Raw genomic sequence first — 14,768 nt, forward strand, 5'->3', positions numbered from 1 at the left:
CAGTGGCATGCATTCATTAGTGGTTGCCAAAAGATACTTATGCTTATGTTCAGCATTGAACTTCTTATTATCTAAAACTCCATATTTTTAATCACTCAGCATATATTTACTAACAATTATTTGCCCGCTTCAGTACATGAGACAAATATTTGACATATAAAATTGTTAATAGATTAAATTTAATATAGTTTTTAGATATGTGAAAAGTAGGCTATATGATTAAAATGATTTTTACATGGTTAGATACCAAAATGAAATTCTTATAATAGTAATACTTCATTTGAATTGGTTTATAAATGTCATGTTAGCTATAAGGCAATGAATTGTGTAATGGATTGTAGAAAGCTTTTTCCTAGTCATGTACTGCACTTCAGAGGTGAAGTTTCAAAGTCATATAAACTTTTTATCAGACTAAGATTAGTAGAAGTTTATAATAACTCAAGTAGTTTTTCAGATTATGCTTATTTTTCATTATTAAATAAATGCATTTCAAAACACATGATTTTTTTTATGTAAATAGGACCTAGTTTTCAGTTATGTGGATATTTACATGTGTTTTTATTTTAATGTCTACACAAGAAAAATAACTTTGAAGATCTGGTATGAGTACATTGATAGTTTAAAAATAGAATATTAATTTATTAACTGATGTCATTTAGTAACTAAACTAAGTTTGTAGACAATTGCCATGTTTAAGATGACATGCTACACTCTTGAGCTAATACAATAATGAATATAATGTTTATTTATCCTATCACAAAGTGAGATCTGGATTTGAATAAATAAATGCACATAGACATACAACAAAGGCTTGGAGACTACATTCATTAGTGAACAAAAAATTACTTTAAGAATTAATAAAACAAGATACATTTTTTAGTTGCAAAGTCAAGAAAATATTTTGAGGAAGAAAGGATTTGTGCTGCACCCAGAAATTTCTAGTTTTAATACTAAAATACAATAAAATATAAATAAACCTCAAAGAGAAATATGTACATGAGCAACCTTTCAGAGGAAATTAAATTTGAGAGTTATGTCCTTTTTTATTTAATATTATATTTTTTAGTTGTAGTGGGACACAATACCTTTGTTTTATTTATTTATTTTTATGTGGTGCTGAGGATCGAACCCAGGGTTTAACATATGCCAGAAGAGCGCTCTACTGCTGAGCCCCAGCCCCAGCCCTTTCATCTTGTTTTTCAGTCTTCCTTGTATCCACACACTTGGACTCACGGGCAACTTTGAAGTTCTTCCTACTCATTGGCATCCATTATAATTTGACTTTGGCTTCCTGTACTTGACTCATTTTCACTAGATTTATTCTAAGTAATCAAGCTATGCTGTTAGGGGAACATGCTGGGGTTATGCTGCTTATCTTATAGGAGACTATGAGACAAATAAAGCAATCACAAAAGACTAACAGAGAGCTGGGGCTGGGGCTCAGCAGTAGCACACTTGCCTGGTATGTGTGAGGTACTGGGTTCAATTCTCAGCACTGCATATAAATGAATAAAATAAAGTTCGATCATACAAAAAAAAAAATAAAGAAAGAAAGACTAACAGAGTCACACAGAGCAAACACACAAAGACCCATGGAGACATATAGAGACCTATGCTAGCCACCCAAACCACCCAAACTGCTTCTAAGAACAGCTTTCTCTAAGCTGACTAATAAGCATATTTATGACTCCACCTATGATTCTGGAGCTGCTCAACTGACAGCAGCCTATGAAAGTTTATAATTGGAAATAAGTGATTGCCACTTAGTTCAGGTGTCATTTGATGCACACAAGGGGCAACATATTTTGAAAAGGAAGGGAGAATATAGCTAAAACAGAAAAACCAATGATAAGGCATTGCCACAAATGGTGAAGAAACAGGTTAAGGAGACCAAAAAATGTTGATCTTTACTATCTAGTTTTGAAATACTGGGTAAAATTAAAAATCCAATATTTTAAAAGTTGAAAATGTGTATAATATAAATATAAAAAAGTGTTTTAGGTAGAATATTAGGATATTTAGACTTTTATTTGCATATTATAAAGTACTACAAGGAGGATACATTCAGAATAAAACTAACCAGTTTGAAGATGAAATTAAGGAATACAAAAATTAAAATATTTTTCATTAGGTAGACTGTTCAATGAGTAAAATACCTTCAATTCAGTCACAGTATGTGATCTTACATTGAATTCAAAGTATTATCAGTATCACAAGGTTTCCATGTAAAGACCTATAACTTATGTAAAGAAGACCTCTTTAGTTTCACAAAAATCCATTTAAGCATAGAACATTAGTCTCTGGCAGTCTGATTTCTTTACATCTCAAGAGAGTGTTATGTATATTAAAACATTAGATATAGCTTTTGACAAAAGGACTGAAATAAAATACATAGAAAAGTTTAAGTTTTTAGAAAGATTTGTTGGAAAAGTTCTCTCTCTAGATATAGATATAGATATAGATATAGATATAGATATAGATAGATAGATAAAGATAGATAGATGGAAAAGTGATAAAATATAAAATGTCCTTCAGGGTTTGAACATTTTAGAAGTTGAAAGTAGGCTGTGAACACAAAAGACATATTTTTTCAATATTCTTTTTATGGGAAGCCAGTGAAGACAATATAAAAGGAAAGACATTCTGAGAGCATATGCAGAACCCACTGAGGACAATGGACAGGGAGACAACTCAGTGAGAAAAATTAGGGCCTACTTAAGGAGAAATCCTATTTGCATGGTGGAGCAACTGCAAGCATTACTCCAACAGAAAGATTTGAGAATGACTAAGAACCAGTGGGAAGGGAGGGCAGGCAACTAACTAATTGGGTCCATAAGTGGCCTGGGAACAGGCATCGTATTAGAATATGGTGAGTTGATAACATTTGGATTTTGAGTCTTCTGATATAATTGGGTGAGTGTGCTGTGTTTCCTGGGGGCAAGTACATGTAACACATAGGTGGTACATAACTAAATTACTGGGTCTAAGTTTTTCCTTATATACTTCCTTGGTGAAGTGCATTTCCCCTCTTGACTTGAAATGCCATCACTATGAGGTAAAATAAAAAGCAGTCTGGGGCTTAGGTTGTGGCTCCGCGGTAGAGCGCTCGCTTCACATGTTCCAGACCCTGGGTTCCATCCTCAGCACCACATAAAAACAAATAAATAAAATAAAGGTATTGTGTCCAACTACAGCTAAAATATAAATATTCAAAAAAAAGCAGTCTGCCTAATCCTGCAGTTATTGAAGACACTGGAGGCAAGTGTAGCCTCTTCCACAAATGTTCTTAGGGAAACTGGAAACTTACATGCAAAATTCAATCCTATCATACGCCATGCACAAAAGTGAACTAAAATAAAAATGAATGAATCACTTAATCATAAAAACTAAAACTATACAAATCCCAGAAGAACACAGGAGAGAAACTTTTTAATGTTGGTCTTGGCAATTTTTTTTATACAAATCAATGATGCAGGCAATGAAAGTAAAGATAGACAAGTGGTATTACATCAAAATAAAAAGCTTCCACAAGACAAAGAAAAAGACAAAAATAATGAAAATGTTACATACAGAATAATAGAAAGTATTTGTAAGTCATATGTTTGATAAGGTCAATATACAAAATATATACAGAACACCTACAACTCAATAGCAACAAAGAACTAAATGAGTTTTAAGATAGGCAAAGAAATATCTTAATATCTGAGTCCTACATATTTGCAATGTCTTTGTCATTTCATGCTCCAGCAGTGGCCCTTCTCCTGGGCATTCTGTGGAACTTCAGGTTCTAGTTGAAGCCCCAAAGTGGCAACAATTCCTAAGAAGCTATAGCTATATAATTATCACTTTACCACTGCCTTAAGCTTTCTGCTGAATGCCTTTTATAAGTAGGCCCTCTCTGTCAGCAAGTTTTTGTTCAGAATTACAACCATAAAAATCAGAAATCAAAGATACACAGAATACGTATAAAAAACTGAAATTATCTTCAAAGGTGAAATATGACTTATTTTCTACCACAAAATGGTAGTTTGGTCAAATAGGTAATAACATGGAATTGGGAGCAATAGAAGCTCAGTTTGAATTTTGGCTTCTGCATTTACTTACTGAATATCCTTAGAGAAGATATTTGGTTTTCTGAGCCTCACATCTCTTAATTTGAAAGTACGTGAAATAATGATAAAGTATAACTAAGTGGTATTTTTGCAAATTAATTGAATTTAAATATGTAAAGCATTTAGCTAAATGTCTGACATATGATACTTAGGTCTGTACATACTATTGGAAAGTCATGAGATATGGAGATAAATGAGTGGTTTGTCTCATGACGCTATAATTTATTTTTATTTTTATATTTTGGTAACGGATTTATTAAACCCGGGGGTAATTTATTACTAATTCACATTTTCAAACTTTTTATTCTTTTGTTTTGAGACAAGATTTCACTAAGTTGATGAGTGCCTTTCTAGGATACTGAGGCTGGCCTCTAACTTAAGATCATCCTACTTTAGCCTCACCAGTCCCTGAGATTTCAGGAATATACCATTGCACTTAGCCAATAAACTGCAAGTTTTTTTTTTTTCTTTCTTTGTTTTGTTTTGCTTTGCTTTGCTTTGGTTTTGGGTACTGGGGTTTGAACTCAGGAACACTCAACCACTGAGCCACATCTCCAACCCTATTTTGTATTTTATTTATAGACAAGGTGTCACTGAGTTGATTAGTGCCTCACTTTTGCTAAGGCTGGTTTTGAACTCTCAACCTCCTGCATTAGCCTCCTGAGCTGCTGGGATTACAGGCATGCGCCACTCTGCCCGGCTACACTGCAGTTTTTGATTCATCTTTCTTTTCCTTGAGAAAACAAGATCCCTAAGAGTTCCATCTTTACCTTATTAGAAAGGCTTTACTCCAAGATTCAATGCATTGATGGACACATTGTGGATAACTTCAGTTTTTGATAATTGTTTTTTGTTTGTTTGCATTTCAAGAATTTAAAAAGTGAAGAAATTTGTCATTATGTAGAGAAATAGAGTAGAAATCATGCCTAAACTTAGCATATTCATGAACACTGTGTTATGTACACAATATGTCAAATTTATTATATAACTCTGAACAAATGTCAATAATTACCAATGTATTTATTTATCATCTATCTGTCTACCTATCTGTTCATCTATATGTTCATTTATCTTCTATGTTCATGGGTATGTGTTCTCAGGTTGATGATAAAAACTCCTTTTGTTTCATCCCAGATCATCATTAAAAGTGAAATGAAGAAGGGATTTTGCTAGGTGGTAGAATGATAGACTTCCATTCATGAAGTTTTATGTTCTATTCTCTTCCAGCACCACAATAAATAAATAAATAGATAGATAAACAAACAAACAAATAAATAAATATCAAAATCATTAAAATTACATGTTGTTTAGTTCAGAGATTAAAGGAAGTGAGAAAAAAATGAGGAAAACTAAAGAGTTGCTGTTTGAATCTACAAGCTGTGTGGTGGCTCGTGATTTTGTGCCCAGCCAGACTGCGGCATTTGGTGGTCCGTACGCGGAACGTCTGAAACTTGGAGGTAAGTGAAATTGCTCGCCCCTGAGGGAAGGCGAGAGAATGGTTGACCATTTCAAAAAACAATGTGTTTCTTTTTTGATTTATTTTGTTTTTATTTCAAGTTGCCTGTTCCTAGAACTTTCTCAGGCAAACTGGGGAAAATGGTTGACTCAAGGTTTGAAGTTGTTCGCCTCCGAGCAAGAGAAATTGTTAGACGAAGGAGGCACCCCAGTGAGACCAAGAACAATTAGGGCATATGTTGATACAATACAAAAATGTAGCCCATGGCTTTTTAAAGATGAGTTATTAAGTATATCAATGGGACCATCATGATATCCTGTAGAAGGATTTTTCTTCAAGAAAGAGATGGCTAGTTCTGTTTACTACAATTGTCTAAGATCTTGTTTTTTACAGACATCTGATTAATTTATAAAGGTAAAGTGTTAAAATATCAACCACTAAATATAAAATCAAGTACTCTTACTTATTAAGTTCCATAAGGTAATATATTTAAACATTATGTGTGTTTTCATAAATTGGTAAATGGAAAAAAAGTTTAATATTGCTTTGGTCTGTGTCTTTGCTGAAACAAGGTTACTAAGTGTTAAGATTCTATCAGGTGTAATTTATATACAAAGAGTATAAGAAGTTTCAGTTGGATTTCAATCATAGTATTATAGTACCATAAAAAAAAAACTTGAAAGTATTTCATCTTATTAAAGTGGAGTAATTTGTCTAAATCAGAAATTTTATAAGAGTTGTTTCAAAATGTGAATTTATAAAAAGGGTTAATGGTTAAAAAAGAGATAGAAAAAGATTCAAGATGTGGAAATATATTTTAATATAAAAGGTTAAAAGAAAAAAGAAATGTTTCTAGATGAGATAATCTTTGTGTGGTAAAGTAAAAAGTTGTAAAATGTCTAAGTAAGTTGCAAAAGGCTTTAAAAGGTTAAATTGAAGGTGGTTAAAATACCTTCATGACGGAGGAAAGATTGCATCATTCGAAGCCTAGTTAATCGTAAAGGCATTACTTAAAAAAAATGGGAAGATAATAGGATAAAAGATATTTAGATAAAGAAGATTAAAAATTTAAGTGAAAAACTTTAAAGACTGAAGTATAGAAAGTTAAAAAGGAAAAAAGATAAAGAAGATGTAGAAAGATAGAAAAGATGTAGGAAGACAAGAATTTTAAACCCACAAAATAGGAAACAAAAGAAAACTAGGAGGAAAAAAAGCAACTTAGGGTGAATGTACAAACCTTAGAAGATAAAAACAAGATTAAAAAATGGTTAAAAATATTAAGTAAAGGTATTTCAGATAAAAGATACAAAAAGCTAAGACAACTATTAGATACAGACATTCAAGATAGAAAAAGGTAGAAGAGAGAAGTTTACAGTCAAATATTGGATAAAATAGAAAAACAAGGAGATTATTAGTAATTTTTTTTTTCAAAAAGCCCATCAACTTTAATTTCTGGTGGTGCAGAAATTAGAAGTCTCAGATGAGGGTGTTAAAATTTATAGACAAGAGCCAATTTAGAAAGCATTAAACTAGAAGGAAATTGGTTTAAAACCACATCAAAAAATTAAAAGGACTAAAGTAATTCTAAAAACTAAGGCAGAATGCTTTTGAAAGACTTAAATTTAAAAGGATCTTTAAGGGGTATATATCCCCCAAAGATAAACTTAAAATAACGCTTTTTACTCTAAACTTTTAAAATTTAGATTCATCAGGACTTAGTGCTGCAGAAAGGCATATGTATCCAAAAAATGTACATAAGCCTAAGGTACTTTGGAAAGATATTCTAACAGGACAATGGAAAGGTCCTGACCCAGTGATTGTCTGGAGTCGGGGTTTTGTTTGTGTGTTTCCACAGGGAGAACAGCAGCCGATTTGGATTCCAGAGAGATTAACTAAAACAATTTATACAGATCGAAAAGAAAATGATTTGACTCAAATCCATAACAGCTGATATCCAGAACTCCAGCTTGGTCATTCTTACATCTGCGACAGTGATTAACCAGGATGCTTTTTTCAATAGCTATTTTATTATTGCATTTTTCCACATCATAAGGTTCTATTTTTATTTTTTGAGCTCATACAAACCTAGGTTAATGTTTTTCTGATCAGTTTTATTTTTTGACTGTGGAGTTTTTAAACATTGCAATGGAGATTTCACCTAGGTAAAGCTACAAGGCCTTTACTATTTTCTTATGTGTTGTACGTTTGTGTGCACATTTGTGTTTTGTGTTGTATGTCTGTGTGTGCGTATGTCCATAGATCTTATATGAGGAGCGCTCATGAAAAAATGGATCTGAATTATTATTATTTTTTTTATTCACGTGATTTAAATGGTTTAATTTAAATTAGGTAAACAGCTGTTAAGGATTGTTTTTAAAGTAGGTTAGCAGATCTGTTTGTTTACTTTCACCTTTCCTTTTCATTATATTTAATAATTCTTTTCAGGATAATGTCTCTTTAGCATCATTGCCAGAATTCCTATCTTCATCCCAGTGCCGGTGAAGACAAAGATAAAACCAAACTACAGCTTCTATGATAGCTATCACAGTAAACTGTATAAACTGATGCATCAATGAATATAACCAACAATTAATGCTCAATCAAGGAGTCAACTTACTTTGGGAGGAAACGGATTTTGGGAGGAAATAGACATATTGATAGATTCCTCCACTTTGAACTGCTTGCAGAACTTGCCTGGACTATGTAACTATCGTTTGGTGCAGCGAATTGTGGTAATGCTGGCATATCTTTGCTGATGGTATCACCAGTGATGCAATTTTTCCCAAGGAGCTGTCAATTGGCTTGGTGTCATGGCATTTCTGTATCCTCCTTCCTTCTGCTAGTGATGGTCTAAAATTTGGGGGCCAATGGCTATATGCTGGACCGGTAGTCAGTGACGGGTATGATCCAATTGCAGTGGTATCAACCTAAGACAGGAGGCTGACGCCTAAAAGTCAGTTTTCCGATGACGGGTAAGAACCATATGTTGAATTGGACAACCTACCAGGCACGGTCCTTAAGCCACATTGCTTGTTGTTTAATTAATCAGAAGGGGGGAGATGCTGGGAGCCATTAGCCAAGTAGGTATGACAATTTCCTTGCCAGCGTACCCCATGTTGCTTAGTGGAAGGACTTGTGGAAATAGGACATTTTGCAGTGACATTGCATGTAGGTGACCTTGCTCAAGGACCAGGGCGGATCCGGGTTTAAGGTGTTCCCGGTTTAGGATATTCCAGGTTTAAGGTTATTCCTGCTGGGAGTAGGGCGTATCCTGCTGCCTGAGTTCCCCTTGAGTTCTCACGGGATTCAGACAGTATTTTTGGGGAGACAGAAGCCCAGTGGGGGTGAATTTGGGCAGAGAACGTGGATTTCCCCAGAACATGATTGTAGACGGCTGGTGTGAGTTCAGGAATAAAGAGTTGCTGTTTGAATCTACAAGCTGTGTGGTGGCTCGTGATTTTGTGCCTAGCCAGACTGCGGCAGAAAACTACAAAAAATTTAAAAGCTTGGAAATAGCAGTGTTTAAATTAATAAAAATAGTTTTGTTCATTATATACTCTATAAAATATTCTATGAACACTATATACTGATTGCCTCATGCATTGTCCCTTTGGCCAAAAGCATTTACTTCGTCTATGGATTTTGGCATTTCTCCCAGGAAAATCTATTCCAAATTTTCACAAAGTGTTTATTGATAAAGTCAAGTAAAGGACAAAGTATAAATTAATTTTCCACAAAATAAATTCAATTATTTTACAGGGAAGACTTAGAATGTTACATATGAGCTTAATATTTCTCAAAGAAACAGTTTTTATGTCAGCTGTCCCATAGTAAAATATACAATGTATACTTTGAGAAAATATTTTATACTTAAGCACTGTTGCTATAATTAGGAAAACATAATAACTAGAAATAAAGCTTTGTTCTTTCTTTCAAAACCATTGGCAGGTTAAGTATAAACATGAGAGGAAAAAAGAATGAAAACCAACCCATACCTTTCAAAAAACTGAATTTAACATATTTCTGTATAAAATAGGAGTCATTGTTTCCTAGAACTACAGAAAATCATATCAAGCATATGTTTATTTTTGAAAGTTGTTGCAAATATAGTTATAAATAATAATATATATAAATATAAATATATATATGTATATTATATATAAATAATATGTGCTATTTTTTTCATTAAAATTTTATCAGTATTGAACTCCTGTTTTAACCTGTATTCAATATTGAGATAAGTATTTTTCATCTCAATGTCATTGATATTACTTGGTGTTTTAGCAAATGTGATAAAATAATTAGTGGTTTACACTAATATCTGGCACATCCCAGAAAAAAATAATTTAAATGGACTTATTAATTATTATAAACTAGAGATCTAAAATTAGGCTTTGATTTATAGCAATGATAACTAAAAGCAAAAAGGATCATATATACATATATATGATTATAATAAAAGAGAATTTATCAGATCGATTGACATGACCAGAAGTTTGATAGTCCTATGATGGCCATCTGCACACTAGAGAGCTGGAGAAAACATTCACTGCTCAGTCCAAGAAGCTGTAGCATTAGAACTAGAGGGATCAAAGATACAGCCTCAGTTTGGGAGCAAAGGCCTCAAAACTCCCTAGAGAGCTGCCAGTTAGAATCCCTTTGAAAGAGTGAAGGAGCTGGCGTCTGATGTTCTCAGGCGATGGCAGCAACTACCTAAAAATCCACTCAAGATCAATGAGCCTGAGTCTGCTAGGGCTTCCCAGTTCCTCCAACTATCTGTTCCATTCCCTCATTTAGGGTGGGTCTCTCCCTCAGCTTACTGTACCATATGCCAACCACTCAGAAGTCTCTTAAATTTTGGCACCTCTTAATTCAATCAAGTTGACAACTGAGATCAACCATTACCTCTTATCCATGGATGTCATTCAGACTGTGCCATTCACTTTATAGACATGATATTCAGTATTGGCAAAAAATTGACATAAATGCCCAGGAAACCATAGTCAAACCTTGGTAGGAAGACTTACTTTATATAGCTAATAAGAAGTTGCCAAATTAAAGTATGATTTCTTTAATATTAAGCTGTATCAAACACCAATACTTTTCAAATACAGACATTCATTTTAAGGACTAGTATACTTTGAAGAAATTAGCAAGGTATCTCTATTTTCCTGAGCAATTCAAGAATTATATTACCATATAAAGTACAGTGTGGTTTGTCTCTTGCTTCAAATTGGCACATACTACCATAATAAATAACACATATTATATTTTTATGACCACTTTCCACAGGAAGTCTCCCCTATTGTAAGGAATCAAATAAGTTTTGCTTCATTTTCTTTTTGCAAAGGGAAGAAGATGGTAAATTATTCCAGTAAGATTGAAATCAGCAACATCTGTTTACAAAGTAAAATATCTAAGTTTGTAAGCTAAATAAATCACAACCCAACAGTATTTAATCATTCCAAAGACTGAATGATTATATTTAGTTACAATTTATATTCATGTGATCTGTCTAGATCGATGGCAGTCTTATTTAGAAAATATGTCTAAATGTCCTTCAGCTAAAACCAAGTTATATTTCTGATAAATGTTCATTTTATCTACTTCAAATAGAAAAGGACAATTTATTCCTACATTTAGATAGGTTAAAATATGCTTTGCTGTTTTGTACTTCCAACACACTTCTATTTTTTATGGAGAAAATGGTGATTTACCAAAGATGACATGTTGCAAAATAGACTTTGCTAGAATTTATGAATTGCAAAATGCTCTCTTGATAGTAATCAATGGTAGAAACACTGTTTAAATTTTCTCATTTATTTTCAAGTTTGTACATTATGAAGTTGGAAATAGAATCACTCCCCTCTAAACTTTCCATGTTAAAAAATAAAATTCTGCCTTTTTCACAAAGGAATTGAGTTAAGGACTTAGAGCTACACTTTTATATTAGAGAATGCTATTATTCTCAGACAACTAAGAAATGTTTTTTTCTGCCCTTATGATTAGTATCTCAAGAATATGGTCAATAGAGGAAGAAAGAGGGGATTTTTATCATACATAGTCAGAAGTGCATTTCTAGGTTAACATCAAAGGCTCAGACAAAAGCAAAAATGTTGCATTTAATAGAGTAGTATAGTGAAAACCACTAATTAACATATTATTTTTCCATTGATTAATTAATTAATTATTTTTTGGTACAAGGGTTTTAATCTAGAGACACACAACCATTGAATTACATCCTCAGTCCTTTTTATTTATTGATTGATTTTTTGAAACAGTGTCTCACTAAGTAGCTCAGGGCCTTGTTAATTGCTGAGGCTGTCTTCAAATTTGCAATCCTCCTATCTCAGCCTCCTGAGCCACTGGGAATACAGGCATGCTCCATGGTGCTTGGAAATATACTATTTTTAGTTAATAATCATTTAATATTAGACATAGAGTATAATTGGTTAAATTTTCACATTAAGTTTCAGGAGCCTAATATAATGAACAACTTAGTAATATTCATATGGTAACAGAGGTTGGATACCAAATGTTATTTTTATTTTATATATAATATTAAACCAAATTTTCTTAATTCTCTCATCTATATTTTTATATTCCCATTGTGAAATGGCCCCTGCCTTTCCTCTCTTCCCCAATTCTTTTGAACTCTTTTATCTGCTTGCGTCTCCTACTGGCGTTCAAAATTTTCTTTACCTTTAAGTTTGAGTCTATCCTAGTTTCTTTAATTTTTCTTTTCCTAGAAAGGCCTTCCAATGGTTATTTCCCAGGTCTCCAAGTACCAGTCCACTCCAAGAAATACCAAAAGTTCTATGAGTTTTGGGCATTGACTTAAAAAAAATGGAATTTTAAAGAGACTTCTTCTAGCTTGGGTTATTCAGTTAATAAAACCTCTTTTACCTGCATGCTTGGGTTACCACACTTTTGGGGAACTTGTTGGTAATTACTAGGTTTCAGTCTATTAGCAATATCAAAATTCTCACTTTTGTTCTCTTTCATTTTTCACAAACTATTTATACTATTGAATTGACTACCAATATCAGTGATTTTTAACAATGAATCATATTCTGTGAACCATAGAATGAATGTTTTTCCACCTAGTTTGTTGATGAAGATATCTGTGTATATGTTGGGGTGTGTGTGTGTGTGTGTGTGTGACAGAAGGAAATTTTAGAGAATTAAAAACTTTTTACTTCTATCTAATTCTTGTCTCTCTAATCTTACCTGTATTCATTTCATAATATTTGGTACATCATTTTATAACTTTATTATAAAATTCAATATTTATACTCAAATTTCTATGTATAATAATCAATTTTTGAGCCTGATGTGTCTCATATGATCTGTTAGCATTATTCAATACAGTCTATCTTTCTGTCCTAAGTGCCACTTTTCCCCCCATGTGGATTTAAAATTTTATTCCTATCTCACAGGGTGATCCTTTGAGATTTCATTTCCAGATTCCTCCTCATTTTCTGAGTTTCAATTTTGAAATATCCTAAGCTGCAGTCTTTGTTCTCATCCATAAATACTTCTCCTATTTATGTGTTGCTTGGTTTTAGATACAACAATGTGTTGATGACTCCTGAATTACACATTCAAGACTAGACTGGAATATCAAAGTGTTTATTCAATATGCTTCCTTATATATTAAATATATTTCTCAAAGCCAGTCCTTGTAAATTGAAATTCTTTTCATAATTAATCTACTGTATTCACATAAATGGCCACATAAGTGGTAATACAATCCCTCAGTGTTCAGGGAACACTGTGTTCTTTTACTCCCCTCTTTCCCTCATGTTCCATATCCAATCCACTGGAAAGCAAAGTTAGTTACAATTTAAATTCATTTTAGAATATGACTACTGCTCAGCAACTCTGGCAAAGGTATCTTGATGCCACCCATCATGAACCTTTTCTTGATTAATGACAGAAATTCGTATTCCTACCATCTGTTCTTCACTTACTTTCCTCACTATCTTCTGCTTAAGCACAACAAAGAGCCTGACCCTTGGAGAAATTAGATTATTAAAAACTTAGAATTCATCTGTGGAAAACAAGATATCTTTTGAGAGATACCTGGCAAAAATTTCCCTGCTATTCTTTCCCCTGGAACACAAAGACTAAAATCCTTAAATCTTCGTTTTTTGACCCGAAATTCAAGTTCCAAGTTCAATGTTGCTCATATAAAGAACTGATATAAATTTTTTGAGTTAAATAAAATGAAGGAAAACCTATTCGTCTAGTGACTGATGTGGACAGATGTGTTTGGTATGCAGTAAACAAATACAGGGTTTCCAATAGCTTCCACACATTTCTAGTGGCCTTCCCACTTTGGTATTGAAAGCAACTGAAAACCTGATTCATTACCTCTGTGTGATTCCTGAAGTGCTTCAAAGCTATAAATAGTATCTTGATTATTCTTCTCAGTAGCTTTAAATAATTGCAATTTCAGTATTAAAATATTCTTATTTGAAAAATCCAGAGCAATATGTTCTTTCTCATCTAAATCCTATGGCATTCATCTATGTTTTAGAACAGAGCATAATGGGTATAAATGTGTAATTCCATATATGACTTGATTTGATTTCATGTAGCAATAGTCTTAACATCACTGGTAAATTGTTTGTACAGATAAACACATAGTGTAATAGCAAAACTTTGACTTAAGTTATAATTTACCATTGTTGGAATGAAGTATTTATCAAAGGCAAGCCTTTAGGAAAGCTGCACATACAATATTACAAATAATTATGAAAGTGAATACTCATTACACTGGAGACTTTATAGAAATAAATGGCCAGAATGTTATTTCAAATTTCATTTCAAGATCAGATAGCAATATTAAAGACCTTCCATGATTATCTTGAAATAATGTCTTAGTTCTTGTAGCTCTGGAGTCAATATATACAAATACCATTCCAGATATATATGGCTTCAGTATAAATAATTACACAGTAAATAACATTCAACTCTTTGAAGATCATTTATACCAAACTTAAATAATTGAGAAAATTTGAAAACTGGAATGTGGGCACTTGGGGTGATTCTAATTAATCTGCCTATTGAATCTCCTTGTCCCCCTGAGCTTCCCTTCCAAGATAAAGCCACTGTTCTCTCCACTGATAGAGTGACAAGCCTTCCTGTAATTGTAGAGTTCATGCTTTCCAAATCAGAGTGTCTTATGTGAAGAC

The sequence above is a fragment of the Marmota flaviventris genome, chromosome 5 (genome assembly GCF_047511675.1).
Source record: "Marmota flaviventris isolate mMarFla1 chromosome 5, mMarFla1.hap1, whole genome shotgun sequence".
Lineage (NCBI taxonomy): Eukaryota > Metazoa > Chordata > Mammalia > Rodentia > Sciuridae > Marmota > Marmota flaviventris.